Here is a 12,534-nt window from a genome sequence, read left to right as displayed (position 1 = left end):
TACAGATACAGTGACTGCAAACGATTTTCTGTGCGTGCACAAAAGGAAAAGTGTAGGAAAAGAGTTCCCAGACCGGGAATAGAACCCGGGCCGCCTGGGTGAGAGCCAGGAATCCTAACCACTAGACCATCTGGGAGGTGCTGGAAGACCCGTGTTTCTTTGTTCAATGAACCTAAACTCAAGCATACAAGGATAAAATGTCACGAAGCCATTGTCACAAAAACTGCGCCCGATAAGGGACTTGAACCCTTGACCGTTGGATTAAAAGTCCAACGATCTACCGACTGAGCTAACCGGGCTCGGTCAACAAGCATTGGTGTCGAGTACAGATACGGTGACTGCAAACGATTTTCTGTGTGTGCACAAAAGGCAAAGTGTAGGAAAAGAGTTCCCAGACCGGGAATTGAACCCGGGCCGCCTGGGTGAGAGCCAGGAATCCTAACCACTAGACCATCTGGGAGGTGCTGCAAGACCCGTGTTTCTTTGTTCAATGAACCTAAACTCAAGCATGCAAGGGTAAAATGTCACAAAGGCATTGTCACAAAAACTGCGCCCGATAAGGGACTTGAACCCTTGACCGTTGGATTAAAAGTCCAACGCTCTACCGACTGAGCTAACCGGGCTCGGTCAACAAGCATTCATGTCGAGTACAGATACAGTGACTGCAAACGATTTTCTGTGCGTGCACAAAAGGCAAAGTGTAGGAAAAGAGTTCCCAGACCGGGAATTGAACCCGGGCCGCCTGGGTGAGAGCCAGGAATCCTAACCACTAGACCATCTGGGAGGTGCTGGAAGACCCGTGTTTCTTTGTTGAATGAACCTAAACTCAAGCATGCAAGGGTAAAATGTCACAAAGCCATTGTCACAAAAACTGCGCCCGATAAGGGACTTGAACCCTTGACCGTTGGATTAAAAGTCCAACGCTCTACCGACTGAGCTAACCGGGCTCGGTCAACAAGCATTCATGTCGAGTACAGATACAGTGACTGCAAACGATTTTCTGTGCGTGCACAAAAGGCAAAGTGTAGGAAAAGAGTTCCCAGACCGGGAATTGAACCCGGGCCGCCTGGGTGAGAGCCAGGAATCCTAACCACTAGACCATCTGGGAGGTGCTGCAAGACCCGTGTTTCTTTGTTCAATGAACCTAAACTCAAGCATGCAAGGGTAAAATGTCACAAAGGCATTGTCACAAAAACTGCGCCCGATAAGGGACTTGAACCCTTGACCGTTGGATTAAAAGTCCAACGCTCTACCGACTGAGCTAACCGGGCTCGGTCAACAAGCATTCATGTCGAGTACAGATACAGTGACTGCAAACGATTTTCTGTGCGTGCACAAAAGGCAAAGTGTAGGAAAAGAGTTCCCAGACCGGGAATTGAACCCGGGCCGCCTGGGTGAGAGCCAGGAATCCTAACCACTAGACCATCTGGGAGGTGCTGCAAGACCCGTGTTTCTTTGTTCAATGAACCTAAACTCAAGCATGCAAGGGTAAAATGTCACGAAGGCATTGTCACAAAAACTGCGCCCGATAAGGGACTTGAACCCTTGACCGTTGGATTAAAAGTCCAAAGCTCTACCGACTGAGCTAACCGGGGTCGCTCAACAAGCATTCATGTCGAGTACAGATACAGTGACTGCAAACGATTTTCTGTGCGTGCACAAAAGGCAAAGTGTAGGAAAAGAGTTCCCAGACCGGGAATTGAACCCGGGCCGCCTGGGCGAAAGCCAGGAATCCTAACCACTAGACCATCTGGGAGGTGCTGCAAGACCCGTGTTTCTTTGTTCAATGAACCTAAACTCAAGCATACAAGGGTAAAATGTCACGAAGGCATTGTCACAAAAACTGCGCCCGATAAGGGACTTGAACCCTTGACCGTTGGATTAAAAGTCCAACGATCTACCGACTGAGCTAACCGGGCTCGGTCAACAAGCATTCATGTCGAGTACAGATACAGTGACTGCAAACGATTTTCTGTGCGTGCACAAAAGGCAAAGTGTAGGAAAAGAGTTCCCAGACCGGGAATTGAACCCAGGCCGCCTGGGTGAGAGCCAGGAATCCTAACCACTAGACCATCTGGGAGGTGCTGCAAGACCCGTGTTTCTTTGTTCAATGAAACTAAACTCAAGCATACAAGGATAAAATGTCACAAAGGCATTGTCACAAAAACTGCGCCCAATAAGGGACTTGAACCCTTGACCGTTGGATTAAAAGTCCAACGCTCTACCGACTGAGCTAACCAGGCTCGCTCAACAAGCATTCATGTCGAGTACAGATACAGTGACTGCAAACGATTTTCTGTGCGTGCACAAAAGGCAAAGTGTAGGAAAAGAGTTCCCAGACCGGGAATTGAACCCGGGCCGCCTGGGCGAAAGCCAGGAATCCTAACCACTAGACCATCTGGGAGGTGCTGCAAGACCCGTGTTTCTTTGTTCAATGAACCTAAACTCAAGCATACAAGGGTAAAATGTCACGAAGGCATTGTCACAAAAACTGCGCCCGATAAGGGACTTGAACCCTTGACCGTTGGATTAAAAGTCCAACGATCTACCGACTGAGCTAACCGGGCTCGGTCAACAAGCATTCATGTCGAGTACAGATACAGTGACTGCAAACGATTTTCTGTGCGTGCACAAAAGGCAAAGTGTAGGAAAAGAGTTCCCAGACCGGGAATTGAACCCAGGCCGCCTGGGTGAGAGCCAGGAATCCTAACCACTAGACCATCTGGGAGGTGCTGCAAGACCCGTGTTTCTTTGTTCAATGAAACTAAACTCAAGCATACAAGGATAAAATGTCACAAAGGCATTGTCACAAAAACTGCGCCCAATAAGGGACTTGAACCCTTGACCGTTGGATTAAAAGTCCAACGCTCTACCGACTGAGCTAACCAGGCTCGCTCAACAAGCATTCATGTCGAGTACAGATACAGTGACTGCAAACGATTTTCTGTGCGTGCACAAAAGGCAAAGTGTAGGAAAAGAGTTGCCAGACCGGGAAATGAACCCGGGCCGCCTGGGTGAGAGCCAGGAATCCTAACCACTAGACCAGGTGTGCATTACCTTTTTGCTAAGACGGCCGCATTGCGGATCCTTATTTCACCCACGGCCGCCAATTACCTGCTTGTTTTGTTTTTAAATTGAATATGTGAAAATAGGGCTTGTCCCACATACAAAAACCATCTAATGGCGTCCAAAAAGGCCGGATAATTTTTAAAACATGATCCACAGATTGAGCTAAACAATTTAATGACCCGTCTGAGCTATGTATGACGTCACAATCTTTATTGTGACACCAGAGGTGACTGTTTATTTGCATTGATTGCACACAATAGGCGTATACAAAGCGTAATGTACAGGGTTACCACGCTGGTAATATTCTTTACAGTCTTACAAAATCTAATTAGTGCAGTTTCAAAGTCAAAATATTTAGCAAAAGAGTTGTTTTTACGTCACGGCCGCCAGTACATGTATGTTAATAAACATGTTCACGGCCGCACACAATCGTCAACTCGGCCGCAGGTTGTGCACCCCTGCACTAGACCATCTGGGAGGTGCTACAAGACACGTGTTTCTTTGTTCAATGAACCTAAACTCAAGCATGCAAGGGTAAAATGTCACAAAGGCATTGTCACAAAAACTGCGCCCGATAAGGGACTTGAACCCTTGACCGTTGGATTAAAAGTCCAACGCTCTACCGACTGAGCTAACCGGGCTCGGTCAACAAGCATTCATGTCGAGTACAGATACAGTGACTGCAAACGATTTTCTGTGCGTGCACAAAAGGCAAAGTGTAGGAAAAGAGTTCCCAGACCGGGAATTGAACCCGGGCCGCCTGGGTGAGAGCCAGGAATCCTAACCACTAGACCATCTGGGAGGTGCTGGAAGACCCGTGTTTCTTTGTTCAATGAACCTAAACTCAAGCATACAAGGGTAAAATGTCACGAAGGCATTGTCACAAAAACTGCGCCCGATAAGGGACTTGAACCCTTGACCGTTGGATTAAAAGTCCAACGATCTACCGACTGAGCTAACCGGGCTCGGTCAACAAGCATTGGTGTCGAGTACAGATACGGTGACTGCAAACGATTTTCTGTGTGTGCACAAAAGGAAAAGTGTAGGAAAAGAGTTCCCAGACCGGGAATTGAACCCGGGCCGCCTGGGTGAGAGCCAGGAATCCTAACCACTAGACCATCTGGGAGGTGCTGCAAGACCCGTGTTTCTTTGTTCAATGAACCTAAACTCAAGCATGCAAGGGTAAAATGTCACAAAGGCATTGTCACAAAAACTGCGCCCGATAAGGGACTTGAACCCTTGACCGTTGGATTAAAAGTCCAACGCTCTACCGACTGAGCTAACCGGGCTCGGTCAACAAGCATTCATGTCGAGTACAGATACAGTGAGTGCAAACGATTTTCTGTGCGTGCACAAAAGGCAAAGTGTAGGAAAAGAGTTCCCAGACCGGGAATTGAACCCGGGCCGCCTGGGTGAGAGCCAGGAATCGTAACCACTAGACCATCTGGGAGGTGCTACAAGACCCGTGTTTCTTTGTTCAATGAACCTAAACTCAAGCATGCAAGGGTAAAATGTCAAAAAGGCATTGTAACAAAAACTGCGCCCGATAAGGGACTTGAACCCTTGACCGTTGGATTAAAAGTCCAACGCTCTACCGGCTGAGCTAACCAGGCTCGCTCAACAAGCATTCATGTCGAGTACAGATACAGTGACTGCAAACGATTTTCTGTGCGTGCACAAAAGGCAAAGTGTAGGAAAAGAGTTGCCAGACCGGGAAATGAACCCGGGCCGCCTGGGCGAAAGCCAGGAATCCTAACCACTAGACCAGGTGTGCATTACCTTTTTGCTAAGACGGCCGCATTGCGGATCCTTATTTCACCCACGGCCGCCAATTACCTGCTTGTTTTGTTTTTAAATTGAATATGTGAAAATAGGGCTTGTCCCACATACAAAAACCATCTAATGGCGTCCAAAAAGGCCGGATAATTTTTAAAACATGATCCACAGATTGAGCTAAACAATTTAATGACCCGTCTGAGCTATGTATGACGTCACAATCTTTATTGTGACACCAGAGGTGACTGTTTATTTGCATTGATTGCACACAATAGGCGTATACAAAGCGTAATGTACAGGGTTACCACGCTGGTAATATTCTTTACAGTCTTACAAAATCTAATTAGTGCAGTTTCAAAGTCAAAATATTTAGCAAAAGAGTTGTTTTTACGTCACGGCCGCCAGTACATATATGTTAATAAACATGTTCACGGCCGCACACAATCGTCAACTCGGCCGCAGGTTGTGCACCCCTGCACTAGACCATCTGGGAGGTGCTACAAGACCCGTGTTTCTTTGTTCAATGAACCTAAACTCAAGCATACAAGGGTAAAATGTCACAAAGGCATTGTCACAAAAACTGCGCCCGATAAGGGACTTGAACCCTTGACCGTTGGATTAAAAGTCCAACGATCTACCGACTGAGCTAACCGGGCTCGGTCAACAAGCATTGGTGTCGAGTACAGATACGGTGACTGCAAACGATTTTCTGTGTGTGCACAAAAGGCAAAGTGTAGGAAAAGAGTTCCCAGACCGGGAATTGAACCCGGGCCGCCTGGGTGAGAGCCAGGAATCCTAACCACTAGACCATCTGGGAGGTGCTGCAAGACCCGTGTTTCTTTGTTCAATGAACCTAAACTCAAGCATGCAAGGGTAAAATGTCACAAAGGCATTGTCACAAAAACTGCGCCCGATAAGGGACTTGAACCCTTGACCGTTGGATTAAAAGTCCAACGCTCTACCGACTGAGCTAACCGGGCTCGGTCAACAAGCATTCATGTCGAGTACAGATACAGTGACTGCAAACGATTTTCTGTGCGTGCACAAAAGGCAAAGTGTAGGAAAAGAGTTCCCAGACCGGGAATTGAACCCGGGCCGCCTGGGTGAGAGCCAGGAATCGTAACCACTAGACCATCTGGGAGGTGCTACAAGACCCGTGTTTCTTTGTTCAATGAACCTAAACTCAAGCATGCAAGGGTAAAATGTCAAAAAGGCATTGTAACAAAAACTGCGCCCGATAAGGGACTTGAACCCTTGACCGTTGGATTAAAAGTCCAACGCTCTACCGGCTGAGCTAACCAGGCTCGCTCAACAAGCATTCATGTCGAGTACAGATACAGTGACTGCAAACGATTTTCTGTGCGTGCACAAAAGGCAAAGTGTAGGAAAAGAGTTCCCAGACCGGGAAATGAACCCGGGCCGCCTGGGCGAAAGCCAGGAATCCTAACCACTAGACCAGGTGTGCATTACCTTTTTGCTAAGACGGCCGCATTGCGGATCCTTATTTCACCCACGGCCGCCAATTACCTGCTTGTTTTGTTTTTAAATTGAATATGTGAAAATAGGGCTTGTCCCACATACAAAAACCATCTAATGGCGTCCAAAAAGGCCGGATAATTTTTAAAACATGATCCACAGATTGAGCTAAACAATTTAATGACCCGTCTGAGCTATGTATGACGTCACAATCTTTATTGTGACACCAGAGGTGACTGTTTATTTGCATTGATTGCACACAATAGGCGTATACAAAGCGTAATGTACAGGGTTACCACGCTGGTAATATTCTTTACAGTCTTACAAAATCTAATTAGTGCAGTTTCAAAGTCAAAATATTTAGCAAAAGAGTTGTTTTTACGTCACGGCCGCCAGTACATATATGTTAATAAACATGTTCACGGCCGCACACAATCGTCAACTCGGCCGCAGGTTGTGCACCCCTGCACTAGACCATCTGGGAGGTGCTACAAGACCCGTGTTTCTTTGTTCAATGAACCTAAACTCAAGCATACAAGGGTAAAATGTCACAAAGGCATTGTCACAAAAACTGCGCCCGATAAGGGACTTGAACCCTTGACCGTTGGATTAAAAGTCCAACGATCTACCGACTGAGCTAACCGGGCTCGGTCAACAAGCATTGGTGTCGAGTACAGATACGGTGACTGCAAACGATTTTCTGTGTGTGCACAAAAGGCAAAGTGTAGGAAAAGAGTTCCCAGACCGGGAATTGAACCCGGGCCGCCTGGGTGAGAGCCAGGAATCCTAACCACTAGACCATCTGGGAGGTGCTGCAAGACCCGTGTTTCTTTGTTCAATGAACCTAAACTCAAGCATGCAAGGGTAAAATGTCACAAAGGCATTGTCACAAAAACTGCGCCCGATAAGGGACTTGAACCCTTGACCGTTGGATTAAAAGTCCAACGCTCTACCGACTGAGCTAACCGGGCTCGGTCAACAAGCATTCATGTCGAGTACAGATACAGTGACTGCAAACGATTTTCTGTGCGTGCACAAAAGGCAAAGTGTAGGAAAAGAGTTCCCAGACCGGGAATTGAACCCGGGCCGCCTGGGTGAGAGCCAGGAATCGTAACCACTAGACCATCTGGGAGGTGCTACAAGACCCGTGTTTCTTTGTTCAATGAACCTAAACTCAAGCATGCAAGGGTAAAATGTCAAAAAGGCATTGTAACAAAAACTGCGCCCGATAAGGGACTTGAACCCTTGACCGTTGGATTAAAAGTCCAACGCTCTACCGGCTGAGCTAACCAGGCTCGCTCAACAAGCATTCATGTCGAGTACAGATACAGTGACTGCAAACGATTTTCTGTGCGTGCACAAAAGGCAAAGTGTAGGAAAAGAGTTGCCAGACCGGGAAATGAACCCGGGCCGCCTGGGCGAAAGCCAGGAATCCTAACCACTAGACCAGGTGTGCATTACCTTTTTGCTAAGACGGCCGCATTGCGGATCCTTATTTCACCCACGGCCGCCAATTACCTGCTTGTTTTGTTTTTAAATTGAATATGTGAAAATAGGGCTTGTCCCACATACAAAAACCATCTAATGGCGTCCAAAAAGGCCGGATAATTTTTAAAACATGATCCACAGATTGAGCTAAACAATTTAATGACCCGTCTGAGCTATGTATGACGTCACAATCTTTATTGTGACACCAGAGGTGACTGTTTATTTGCATTGATTGCACACAATAGGCGTATACAAAGCGTAATGTACAGGGTTACCACGCTGGTAATATTCTTTACAGTCTTACAAAATCTAATTAGTGCAGTTTCAAAGTCAAAATATTTAGCAAAAGAGTTGTTTTTACGTCACGGCCGCCAGTACATATATGTTAATAAACATGTTCACGGCCGCACACAATCGTCAACTCGGCCGCAGGTTGTGCACCCCTGCACTAGACCATCTGGGAGGTGCTACAAGACCCGTGTTTCTTTGTTCAATGAACCTAAACTCAAGCATACAAGGGTAAAATGTCACAAAGGCATTGTCACAAAAACTGCGCCCGATAAGGGACTTGAACCCTTGACCGTTGGATTAAAAGTCCAACGATCTACCGACTGAGCTAACCGGGCTCGGTCAACAAGCATTGGTGTCGAGTACAGATACGGTGACTGCAAACGATTTTCTGTGTGTGCACAAAAGGCAAAGTGTAGGAAAAGAGTTCCCAGACCGGGAATTGAACCCGGGCCGCCTGGGTGAGAGCCAGGAATCCTAACCACTAGACCATCTGGGAGGTGCTACAAGACCCGTGTTTCTTTGTTCAATGAACCTAAACTCAAGCATGCAAGGGTAAAATGTCAAAAAGGCATTGTAACAAAAACTGCGCCCGATAAGGGACTTGAACCCTTGACCGTTGGATTAAAAGTCCAACGCTCTACCGGCTGAGCTAACCAGGCTCGCTCAACAAGCATTCATGTCGAGTACAGATACAGTGACTGCAAACGATTTTCTGTGCGTGCACAAAAGGCAAAGTGTAGGAAAAGAGTTGCCAGACCGGGAAATGAACCCGGGCCGCCTGGGCGAAAGCCAGGAATCCTAACCACTAGACCAGGTGTGCATTACCTTTTTGCTAAGACGGCCGCATTGCGGATCCTTATTTCACCCACGGCCGCCAATTACCTGCTTGTTTTGTTTTTAAATTGAATATGTGAAAATAGGGCTTGTCCCACATACAAAAACCATCTAATGGCGTCCAAAAAGGCCGGATAATTTTTAAAACATGATCCACAGATTGAGCTAAACAATTTAATGACCCGTCTGAGCTATGTATGACGTCACAATCTTTATTGTGACACCAGAGGTGACTGTTTATTTGCATTGATTGCACACAATAGGCGTATACAAAGCGTAATGTACAGGGTTACCACGCTGGTAATATTCTTTACAGTCTTACAAAATCTAATTAGTGCAGTTTCAAAGTCAAAATATTTAGCAAAAGAGTTGTTTTTACGTCACGGCCGCCAGTACATATATGTTAATAAACATGTTCACGGCCGCACACAATCGTCAACTCGGCCGCAGGTTGTGCACCCCTGCACTAGACCATCTGGGAGGTGCTACAAGACCCGTGTTTCTTTGTTCAATGAACCTAAACTCAAGCATACAAGGGTAAAATGTCACAAAGGCATTGTCACAAAAACTGCGCCCGATAAGGGACTTGAACCCTTGACCGTTGGATTAAAAGTCCAACGATCTACCGACTGAGCTAACCGGGCTCGGTCAACAAGCATTGGTGTCGAGTACAGATACGGTGACTGCAAACGATTTTCTGTGTGTGCACAAAAGGCAAAGTGTAGGAAAAGAGTTCCCAGACCGGGAATTGAACCCGGGCCGCCTGGGTGAGAGCCAGGAATCCTAACCACTAGACCATCTGGGAGGTGCTGGAAGACCCGTGTTTCTTTGTTCAATGAACCTAAACTCAAGCATACAAGGGTAAAATGTCACAAAGGCATTGTCACAAAAACTGCGCCCGATAAGGGACTTGAACCCTTGACCGTTGGATTAAAAGTCCAACGCTCTACCGACTGAGCTAACCGGGCTCGGTCAACAAGCATTCATGTCGAGTACAGATACAGTGACTGCAAACGATTTTCTGTGCGTGCACAAAAGGCAAAGTGTAGGAAAAGAGTTCCCAGACCGGGAATTGAACCCGGGCCGCCTGGGTGAGAGCCAGGAATCCTAACCACTAGACCATCTGGGAGGTGCTGCAAGACCCGTGTTTCTTTGTTCAATGAACCTAAACTCAAGCATGCAAGGGTAAAATGTCACAAAGGCATTGTCACAAAAACTGCGCCCGATAAGGGACTTGAACCCTTGACCGTTGGATTAAAAGTGCAACGATCTACCGACTGAGCTAACCGGGCTCGGTCAACAATCATTCATGTCGAGTACAGATACAGTGACTGCAAACGATTTTCTGTGCGTGCACAAAAGGCAAAGTGTAGGAAAAGAGTTCCCAGACCGGGAATTGAACCAGGGCCGCCTGGGTGAGAGCCAGGAATCCTAACCACTAGACCATCTGGGAGGTGCTGCAAGACCCGTGTTTCTTTGTTCAATGAACCTAAACTCAAGCATACAAGGGTAAAATGTCACGAAGGCATTGTCACAAAAACTGCGCCCGATAAGGGACTTGAACCCTTGACCGTTGGATTAAAAGTCCAACGCTCTACCGACTGAGCTAACCGGGCTCGGTCAACAAGCATTCATGTCGAGTACAGATACAGTGACTGCAAACGATTTTCTGTGCGTGCACAAAAGGCAAAGTGTAGGAAAAGAGTTCCCAGACCGGGAATTGAACCCGGGCCGCCTGGGCGAAAGCCAGGAATCCTAACCACTAGACCATCTGGGAGGTGCTGCAAGACCCGTGTTTCTTTGTTCAATGAACCTAAACTCAAGCATACAAGGGTAAAATGTCACGAAGGCATTGTCACAAAAACTGCGCCCGATAAGGGACTTGAACCCTTGACCGTTGGATTAAAAGTCCAACGCTCTACCGACTGAGCTAACCGGGCTCGGTCAACAAGCATTCATGTCGAGTACACATACAGTGACTGCAAACGATTTTCTGTGCGTGCACAAAAGGCAAAGTGTAGGAAAAGAGTTCCCAGACCGGGAATTGAACCCGGGCCGCCTGGGTGAGAGCCAGGAATCCTAACCACTAGACCATCTGGGAGGTGCTGCAAGACCCGTGTTTCTTTGTTCAATGAACCTAAACTCAAGCATGCAAGGGTAAAATGTCACAAAGGCATTGTCACAAAAACTGCGCCCGATAAGGGACTTGAACCCTTGACCGTTGGATTAAAAGTCCAACGCTCTACCGACTGAGCTAACCGGGCTCGGTCAACAAGCATTCATGTCGAGTACAGATACAGTGACTGCAAACGATTTTCTGTGCGTGCACAAAAGGCAAAGTGTAGGAAAAGAGTTCCCAGACCGGGAATTGAACCCGGGCCGCCTGGGTGAGAGCCAGGAATCCTAACCACTAGACCATCTGGGAGGTGCTGCAAGACCCGTGTTTCTTTGTTCAATGAACCTAAACTCAAGCATACAAGGGTAAAATGTCACGAAGTCATTGTCACAAAAACTGCGCCCGATAAGGGACTTGAACCCTTGACCGTTGGATTAAAAGTCCAACGCTCTACCGACTGAGCTAACCGGGCTCGGTCAACAAGCATTCATGTCGAGTACAGATACAGTGACTGAAAACGATTTTCTGTGCGTGCACAAAAGGCAAAGTGTAGGAAAAGAGTTCCCAGACCGGGAATTGAACCCGGGCCGCCTGGGTGAGAGTCAGGAATCCTAACCACTAGACCAGTGGTTCTTAACCGGTGGGTAATTACCCACTAGTGGGGAATTTGAGGATTTCAAGTGGGTAATTTGAAGTTGGGTTTGTTGTTCCATGTGTACTCCACTGGTTCTTAACCGCTGGGAAATTTCCCACCAGTGGGAAATTACTGAATATCCATGCAGTGGGAAATTCTTTCTGGTCTGGAAGTGGGAAATTGTTTTAAGTTTTACTCGAATATCCAAGGAAGTAAATCTGATTAGTTCAGTGGTTCTTAACCGGTGGGAAATTTCCCATTTGTGGGAAATTTAATGTTTTTAGAGGGAAATTATGTGAGTCAGAAGTCACCAAACTCGGGCCCGTGGGTTGAAATCAACCATTGAAAGTTAATTTAATACAATATTTTCCGCAACAACATGTAAGATTAACTTCACCTAGTTTTACAAGGCGCATAAAAATCCAAAAAACGTTTGTTACGTCACAGACATTACTAAAAGCATCAATGACTTTGTTATTGTTTGCGAATAAATGCATTTGGTCTGTTGATTGTGGTGCGATAAATGACTGTTGCAAGCACATGAGATTTTTCAAAATCCCACACAATTTTACTTACCCACGAAATCACTAAATAAGATTTCAGTATACCTTTAAGGTGCCGACCAAATCGCTTCACAAAATTATTTTGATTAAAGAATCATTTTTTGTTGGACACAAAACATGATTATAAAATAACAGAGTGGGAAATTCGGACTTGGTGATTTACTTTAGTGGGAAACCACACCAAAAAGGTTAAGAACCACTGCACTAGACCATCTGGGAGGTGCTGCAAGACCCGTGTTTCTTTGTACAATGAACCTAAACTCAAGCATACAAGGGTAAAATGTCAC

The 12,534-nt window shown here is 46.6% G+C and overlaps 51 non-coding genes across 51 annotated transcripts; all 51 read right to left on the bottom strand.

The window, feature by feature from the left end:
- Nucleotides 1-64: 64 nt before the first annotated feature.
- Trnae-cuc (transfer RNA glutamic acid (anticodon CUC)) lies at nt 65-136 on the bottom strand. The gene has a single exon. It is a non-coding gene; the product is annotated as a tRNA-Glu (tRNA).
- A 90-nt stretch (nt 137-226) lies between these two features.
- Trnak-uuu (transfer RNA lysine (anticodon UUU)) lies at nt 227-299 on the bottom strand. Its single transcript has one exon. It is a non-coding gene; the product is annotated as a tRNA-Lys (tRNA).
- Nucleotides 300-388: 89 nt separating this feature from the next.
- Trnae-cuc (transfer RNA glutamic acid (anticodon CUC)) lies at nt 389-460 on the bottom strand. Its single transcript has one exon. It is a non-coding gene; the product is annotated as a tRNA-Glu (tRNA).
- Nucleotides 461-550: 90 nt separating this feature from the next.
- Trnak-uuu (transfer RNA lysine (anticodon UUU)) lies at nt 551-623 on the bottom strand. Its single transcript has one exon. It is a non-coding gene; the product is annotated as a tRNA-Lys (tRNA).
- Nucleotides 624-712: 89 nt separating this feature from the next.
- Trnae-cuc (transfer RNA glutamic acid (anticodon CUC)) lies at nt 713-784 on the bottom strand. Its single transcript has one exon. It is a non-coding gene; the product is annotated as a tRNA-Glu (tRNA).
- Nucleotides 785-874: 90 nt separating this feature from the next.
- On the bottom strand, nt 875-947 carry Trnak-uuu (transfer RNA lysine (anticodon UUU)). The gene has a single exon. It is a non-coding gene; the product is annotated as a tRNA-Lys (tRNA).
- An 89-nt stretch (nt 948-1,036) lies between these two features.
- On the bottom strand, nt 1,037-1,108 carry Trnae-cuc (transfer RNA glutamic acid (anticodon CUC)). Its single transcript has one exon. It is a non-coding gene; the product is annotated as a tRNA-Glu (tRNA).
- Nucleotides 1,109-1,198: 90 nt separating this feature from the next.
- On the bottom strand, nt 1,199-1,271 carry Trnak-uuu (transfer RNA lysine (anticodon UUU)). The gene has a single exon. It is a non-coding gene; the product is annotated as a tRNA-Lys (tRNA).
- Nucleotides 1,272-1,360: 89 nt separating this feature from the next.
- Nucleotides 1,361-1,432, bottom strand: Trnae-cuc (transfer RNA glutamic acid (anticodon CUC)). Its single transcript has one exon. It is a non-coding gene; the product is annotated as a tRNA-Glu (tRNA).
- Nucleotides 1,433-1,522: 90 nt separating this feature from the next.
- On the bottom strand, nt 1,523-1,595 carry Trnak-uuu (transfer RNA lysine (anticodon UUU)). Its single transcript has one exon. It is a non-coding gene; the product is annotated as a tRNA-Lys (tRNA).
- An 89-nt stretch (nt 1,596-1,684) lies between these two features.
- Trnae-uuc (transfer RNA glutamic acid (anticodon UUC)) lies at nt 1,685-1,756 on the bottom strand. Its single transcript has one exon. It is a non-coding gene; the product is annotated as a tRNA-Glu (tRNA).
- Nucleotides 1,757-1,846: 90 nt separating this feature from the next.
- Nucleotides 1,847-1,919, bottom strand: Trnak-uuu (transfer RNA lysine (anticodon UUU)). Its single transcript has one exon. It is a non-coding gene; the product is annotated as a tRNA-Lys (tRNA).
- An 89-nt stretch (nt 1,920-2,008) lies between these two features.
- Trnae-cuc (transfer RNA glutamic acid (anticodon CUC)) lies at nt 2,009-2,080 on the bottom strand. The gene has a single exon. It is a non-coding gene; the product is annotated as a tRNA-Glu (tRNA).
- A 90-nt stretch (nt 2,081-2,170) lies between these two features.
- Trnak-uuu (transfer RNA lysine (anticodon UUU)) lies at nt 2,171-2,243 on the bottom strand. The gene has a single exon. It is a non-coding gene; the product is annotated as a tRNA-Lys (tRNA).
- Nucleotides 2,244-2,332: 89 nt separating this feature from the next.
- Trnae-uuc (transfer RNA glutamic acid (anticodon UUC)) lies at nt 2,333-2,404 on the bottom strand. The gene has a single exon. It is a non-coding gene; the product is annotated as a tRNA-Glu (tRNA).
- Nucleotides 2,405-2,494: 90 nt separating this feature from the next.
- On the bottom strand, nt 2,495-2,567 carry Trnak-uuu (transfer RNA lysine (anticodon UUU)). Its single transcript has one exon. It is a non-coding gene; the product is annotated as a tRNA-Lys (tRNA).
- Nucleotides 2,568-2,656: 89 nt separating this feature from the next.
- Nucleotides 2,657-2,728, bottom strand: Trnae-cuc (transfer RNA glutamic acid (anticodon CUC)). Its single transcript has one exon. It is a non-coding gene; the product is annotated as a tRNA-Glu (tRNA).
- Nucleotides 2,729-2,818: 90 nt separating this feature from the next.
- Nucleotides 2,819-2,891, bottom strand: Trnak-uuu (transfer RNA lysine (anticodon UUU)). Its single transcript has one exon. It is a non-coding gene; the product is annotated as a tRNA-Lys (tRNA).
- Nucleotides 2,892-3,637: 746 nt separating this feature from the next.
- Nucleotides 3,638-3,710, bottom strand: Trnak-uuu (transfer RNA lysine (anticodon UUU)). Its single transcript has one exon. It is a non-coding gene; the product is annotated as a tRNA-Lys (tRNA).
- Nucleotides 3,711-3,799: 89 nt separating this feature from the next.
- Nucleotides 3,800-3,871, bottom strand: Trnae-cuc (transfer RNA glutamic acid (anticodon CUC)). Its single transcript has one exon. It is a non-coding gene; the product is annotated as a tRNA-Glu (tRNA).
- A 90-nt stretch (nt 3,872-3,961) lies between these two features.
- Trnak-uuu (transfer RNA lysine (anticodon UUU)) lies at nt 3,962-4,034 on the bottom strand. Its single transcript has one exon. It is a non-coding gene; the product is annotated as a tRNA-Lys (tRNA).
- Nucleotides 4,035-4,123: 89 nt separating this feature from the next.
- On the bottom strand, nt 4,124-4,195 carry Trnae-cuc (transfer RNA glutamic acid (anticodon CUC)). Its single transcript has one exon. It is a non-coding gene; the product is annotated as a tRNA-Glu (tRNA).
- Nucleotides 4,196-4,285: 90 nt separating this feature from the next.
- Nucleotides 4,286-4,358, bottom strand: Trnak-uuu (transfer RNA lysine (anticodon UUU)). The gene has a single exon. It is a non-coding gene; the product is annotated as a tRNA-Lys (tRNA).
- Nucleotides 4,359-4,447: 89 nt separating this feature from the next.
- On the bottom strand, nt 4,448-4,519 carry Trnae-cuc (transfer RNA glutamic acid (anticodon CUC)). Its single transcript has one exon. It is a non-coding gene; the product is annotated as a tRNA-Glu (tRNA).
- Nucleotides 4,520-4,609: 90 nt separating this feature from the next.
- Nucleotides 4,610-4,682, bottom strand: Trnak-uuu (transfer RNA lysine (anticodon UUU)). The gene has a single exon. It is a non-coding gene; the product is annotated as a tRNA-Lys (tRNA).
- A 746-nt stretch (nt 4,683-5,428) lies between these two features.
- On the bottom strand, nt 5,429-5,501 carry Trnak-uuu (transfer RNA lysine (anticodon UUU)). The gene has a single exon. It is a non-coding gene; the product is annotated as a tRNA-Lys (tRNA).
- An 89-nt stretch (nt 5,502-5,590) lies between these two features.
- Nucleotides 5,591-5,662, bottom strand: Trnae-cuc (transfer RNA glutamic acid (anticodon CUC)). The gene has a single exon. It is a non-coding gene; the product is annotated as a tRNA-Glu (tRNA).
- Nucleotides 5,663-5,752: 90 nt separating this feature from the next.
- Trnak-uuu (transfer RNA lysine (anticodon UUU)) lies at nt 5,753-5,825 on the bottom strand. Its single transcript has one exon. It is a non-coding gene; the product is annotated as a tRNA-Lys (tRNA).
- An 89-nt stretch (nt 5,826-5,914) lies between these two features.
- Nucleotides 5,915-5,986, bottom strand: Trnae-cuc (transfer RNA glutamic acid (anticodon CUC)). The gene has a single exon. It is a non-coding gene; the product is annotated as a tRNA-Glu (tRNA).
- Nucleotides 5,987-6,076: 90 nt separating this feature from the next.
- Trnak-uuu (transfer RNA lysine (anticodon UUU)) lies at nt 6,077-6,149 on the bottom strand. The gene has a single exon. It is a non-coding gene; the product is annotated as a tRNA-Lys (tRNA).
- A 746-nt stretch (nt 6,150-6,895) lies between these two features.
- On the bottom strand, nt 6,896-6,968 carry Trnak-uuu (transfer RNA lysine (anticodon UUU)). Its single transcript has one exon. It is a non-coding gene; the product is annotated as a tRNA-Lys (tRNA).
- Nucleotides 6,969-7,057: 89 nt separating this feature from the next.
- Nucleotides 7,058-7,129, bottom strand: Trnae-cuc (transfer RNA glutamic acid (anticodon CUC)). Its single transcript has one exon. It is a non-coding gene; the product is annotated as a tRNA-Glu (tRNA).
- Nucleotides 7,130-7,219: 90 nt separating this feature from the next.
- On the bottom strand, nt 7,220-7,292 carry Trnak-uuu (transfer RNA lysine (anticodon UUU)). The gene has a single exon. It is a non-coding gene; the product is annotated as a tRNA-Lys (tRNA).
- Nucleotides 7,293-7,381: 89 nt separating this feature from the next.
- Nucleotides 7,382-7,453, bottom strand: Trnae-cuc (transfer RNA glutamic acid (anticodon CUC)). Its single transcript has one exon. It is a non-coding gene; the product is annotated as a tRNA-Glu (tRNA).
- A 90-nt stretch (nt 7,454-7,543) lies between these two features.
- On the bottom strand, nt 7,544-7,616 carry Trnak-uuu (transfer RNA lysine (anticodon UUU)). Its single transcript has one exon. It is a non-coding gene; the product is annotated as a tRNA-Lys (tRNA).
- A 746-nt stretch (nt 7,617-8,362) lies between these two features.
- On the bottom strand, nt 8,363-8,435 carry Trnak-uuu (transfer RNA lysine (anticodon UUU)). The gene has a single exon. It is a non-coding gene; the product is annotated as a tRNA-Lys (tRNA).
- Nucleotides 8,436-8,524: 89 nt separating this feature from the next.
- Trnae-cuc (transfer RNA glutamic acid (anticodon CUC)) lies at nt 8,525-8,596 on the bottom strand. Its single transcript has one exon. It is a non-coding gene; the product is annotated as a tRNA-Glu (tRNA).
- A 90-nt stretch (nt 8,597-8,686) lies between these two features.
- Nucleotides 8,687-8,759, bottom strand: Trnak-uuu (transfer RNA lysine (anticodon UUU)). Its single transcript has one exon. It is a non-coding gene; the product is annotated as a tRNA-Lys (tRNA).
- A 746-nt stretch (nt 8,760-9,505) lies between these two features.
- Trnak-uuu (transfer RNA lysine (anticodon UUU)) lies at nt 9,506-9,578 on the bottom strand. Its single transcript has one exon. It is a non-coding gene; the product is annotated as a tRNA-Lys (tRNA).
- An 89-nt stretch (nt 9,579-9,667) lies between these two features.
- Trnae-cuc (transfer RNA glutamic acid (anticodon CUC)) lies at nt 9,668-9,739 on the bottom strand. The gene has a single exon. It is a non-coding gene; the product is annotated as a tRNA-Glu (tRNA).
- Nucleotides 9,740-9,829: 90 nt separating this feature from the next.
- On the bottom strand, nt 9,830-9,902 carry Trnak-uuu (transfer RNA lysine (anticodon UUU)). Its single transcript has one exon. It is a non-coding gene; the product is annotated as a tRNA-Lys (tRNA).
- Nucleotides 9,903-9,991: 89 nt separating this feature from the next.
- On the bottom strand, nt 9,992-10,063 carry Trnae-cuc (transfer RNA glutamic acid (anticodon CUC)). Its single transcript has one exon. It is a non-coding gene; the product is annotated as a tRNA-Glu (tRNA).
- A 90-nt stretch (nt 10,064-10,153) lies between these two features.
- On the bottom strand, nt 10,154-10,226 carry Trnak-uuu (transfer RNA lysine (anticodon UUU)). Its single transcript has one exon. It is a non-coding gene; the product is annotated as a tRNA-Lys (tRNA).
- Nucleotides 10,227-10,315: 89 nt separating this feature from the next.
- Trnae-cuc (transfer RNA glutamic acid (anticodon CUC)) lies at nt 10,316-10,387 on the bottom strand. Its single transcript has one exon. It is a non-coding gene; the product is annotated as a tRNA-Glu (tRNA).
- Nucleotides 10,388-10,477: 90 nt separating this feature from the next.
- Trnak-uuu (transfer RNA lysine (anticodon UUU)) lies at nt 10,478-10,550 on the bottom strand. The gene has a single exon. It is a non-coding gene; the product is annotated as a tRNA-Lys (tRNA).
- An 89-nt stretch (nt 10,551-10,639) lies between these two features.
- On the bottom strand, nt 10,640-10,711 carry Trnae-uuc (transfer RNA glutamic acid (anticodon UUC)). Its single transcript has one exon. It is a non-coding gene; the product is annotated as a tRNA-Glu (tRNA).
- A 90-nt stretch (nt 10,712-10,801) lies between these two features.
- Nucleotides 10,802-10,874, bottom strand: Trnak-uuu (transfer RNA lysine (anticodon UUU)). The gene has a single exon. It is a non-coding gene; the product is annotated as a tRNA-Lys (tRNA).
- An 89-nt stretch (nt 10,875-10,963) lies between these two features.
- Trnae-cuc (transfer RNA glutamic acid (anticodon CUC)) lies at nt 10,964-11,035 on the bottom strand. Its single transcript has one exon. It is a non-coding gene; the product is annotated as a tRNA-Glu (tRNA).
- A 90-nt stretch (nt 11,036-11,125) lies between these two features.
- On the bottom strand, nt 11,126-11,198 carry Trnak-uuu (transfer RNA lysine (anticodon UUU)). Its single transcript has one exon. It is a non-coding gene; the product is annotated as a tRNA-Lys (tRNA).
- Nucleotides 11,199-11,287: 89 nt separating this feature from the next.
- Trnae-cuc (transfer RNA glutamic acid (anticodon CUC)) lies at nt 11,288-11,359 on the bottom strand. The gene has a single exon. It is a non-coding gene; the product is annotated as a tRNA-Glu (tRNA).
- A 90-nt stretch (nt 11,360-11,449) lies between these two features.
- Nucleotides 11,450-11,522, bottom strand: Trnak-uuu (transfer RNA lysine (anticodon UUU)). Its single transcript has one exon. It is a non-coding gene; the product is annotated as a tRNA-Lys (tRNA).
- Nucleotides 11,523-12,534: the final 1,012 nt, after the last annotated feature.

Source organism: Phallusia mammillata, chromosome 1 (assembly GCF_965637545.1).
Source record: "Phallusia mammillata chromosome 1, kaPhaMamm4.hap1.1, whole genome shotgun sequence".
NCBI classification, from domain to species: domain Eukaryota; kingdom Metazoa; phylum Chordata; class Ascidiacea; order Phlebobranchia; family Ascidiidae; genus Phallusia; species Phallusia mammillata.
Note: the sequence above shows the minus strand (reverse complement) of the source record. Positions and strands in the feature narration are given on the sequence as shown.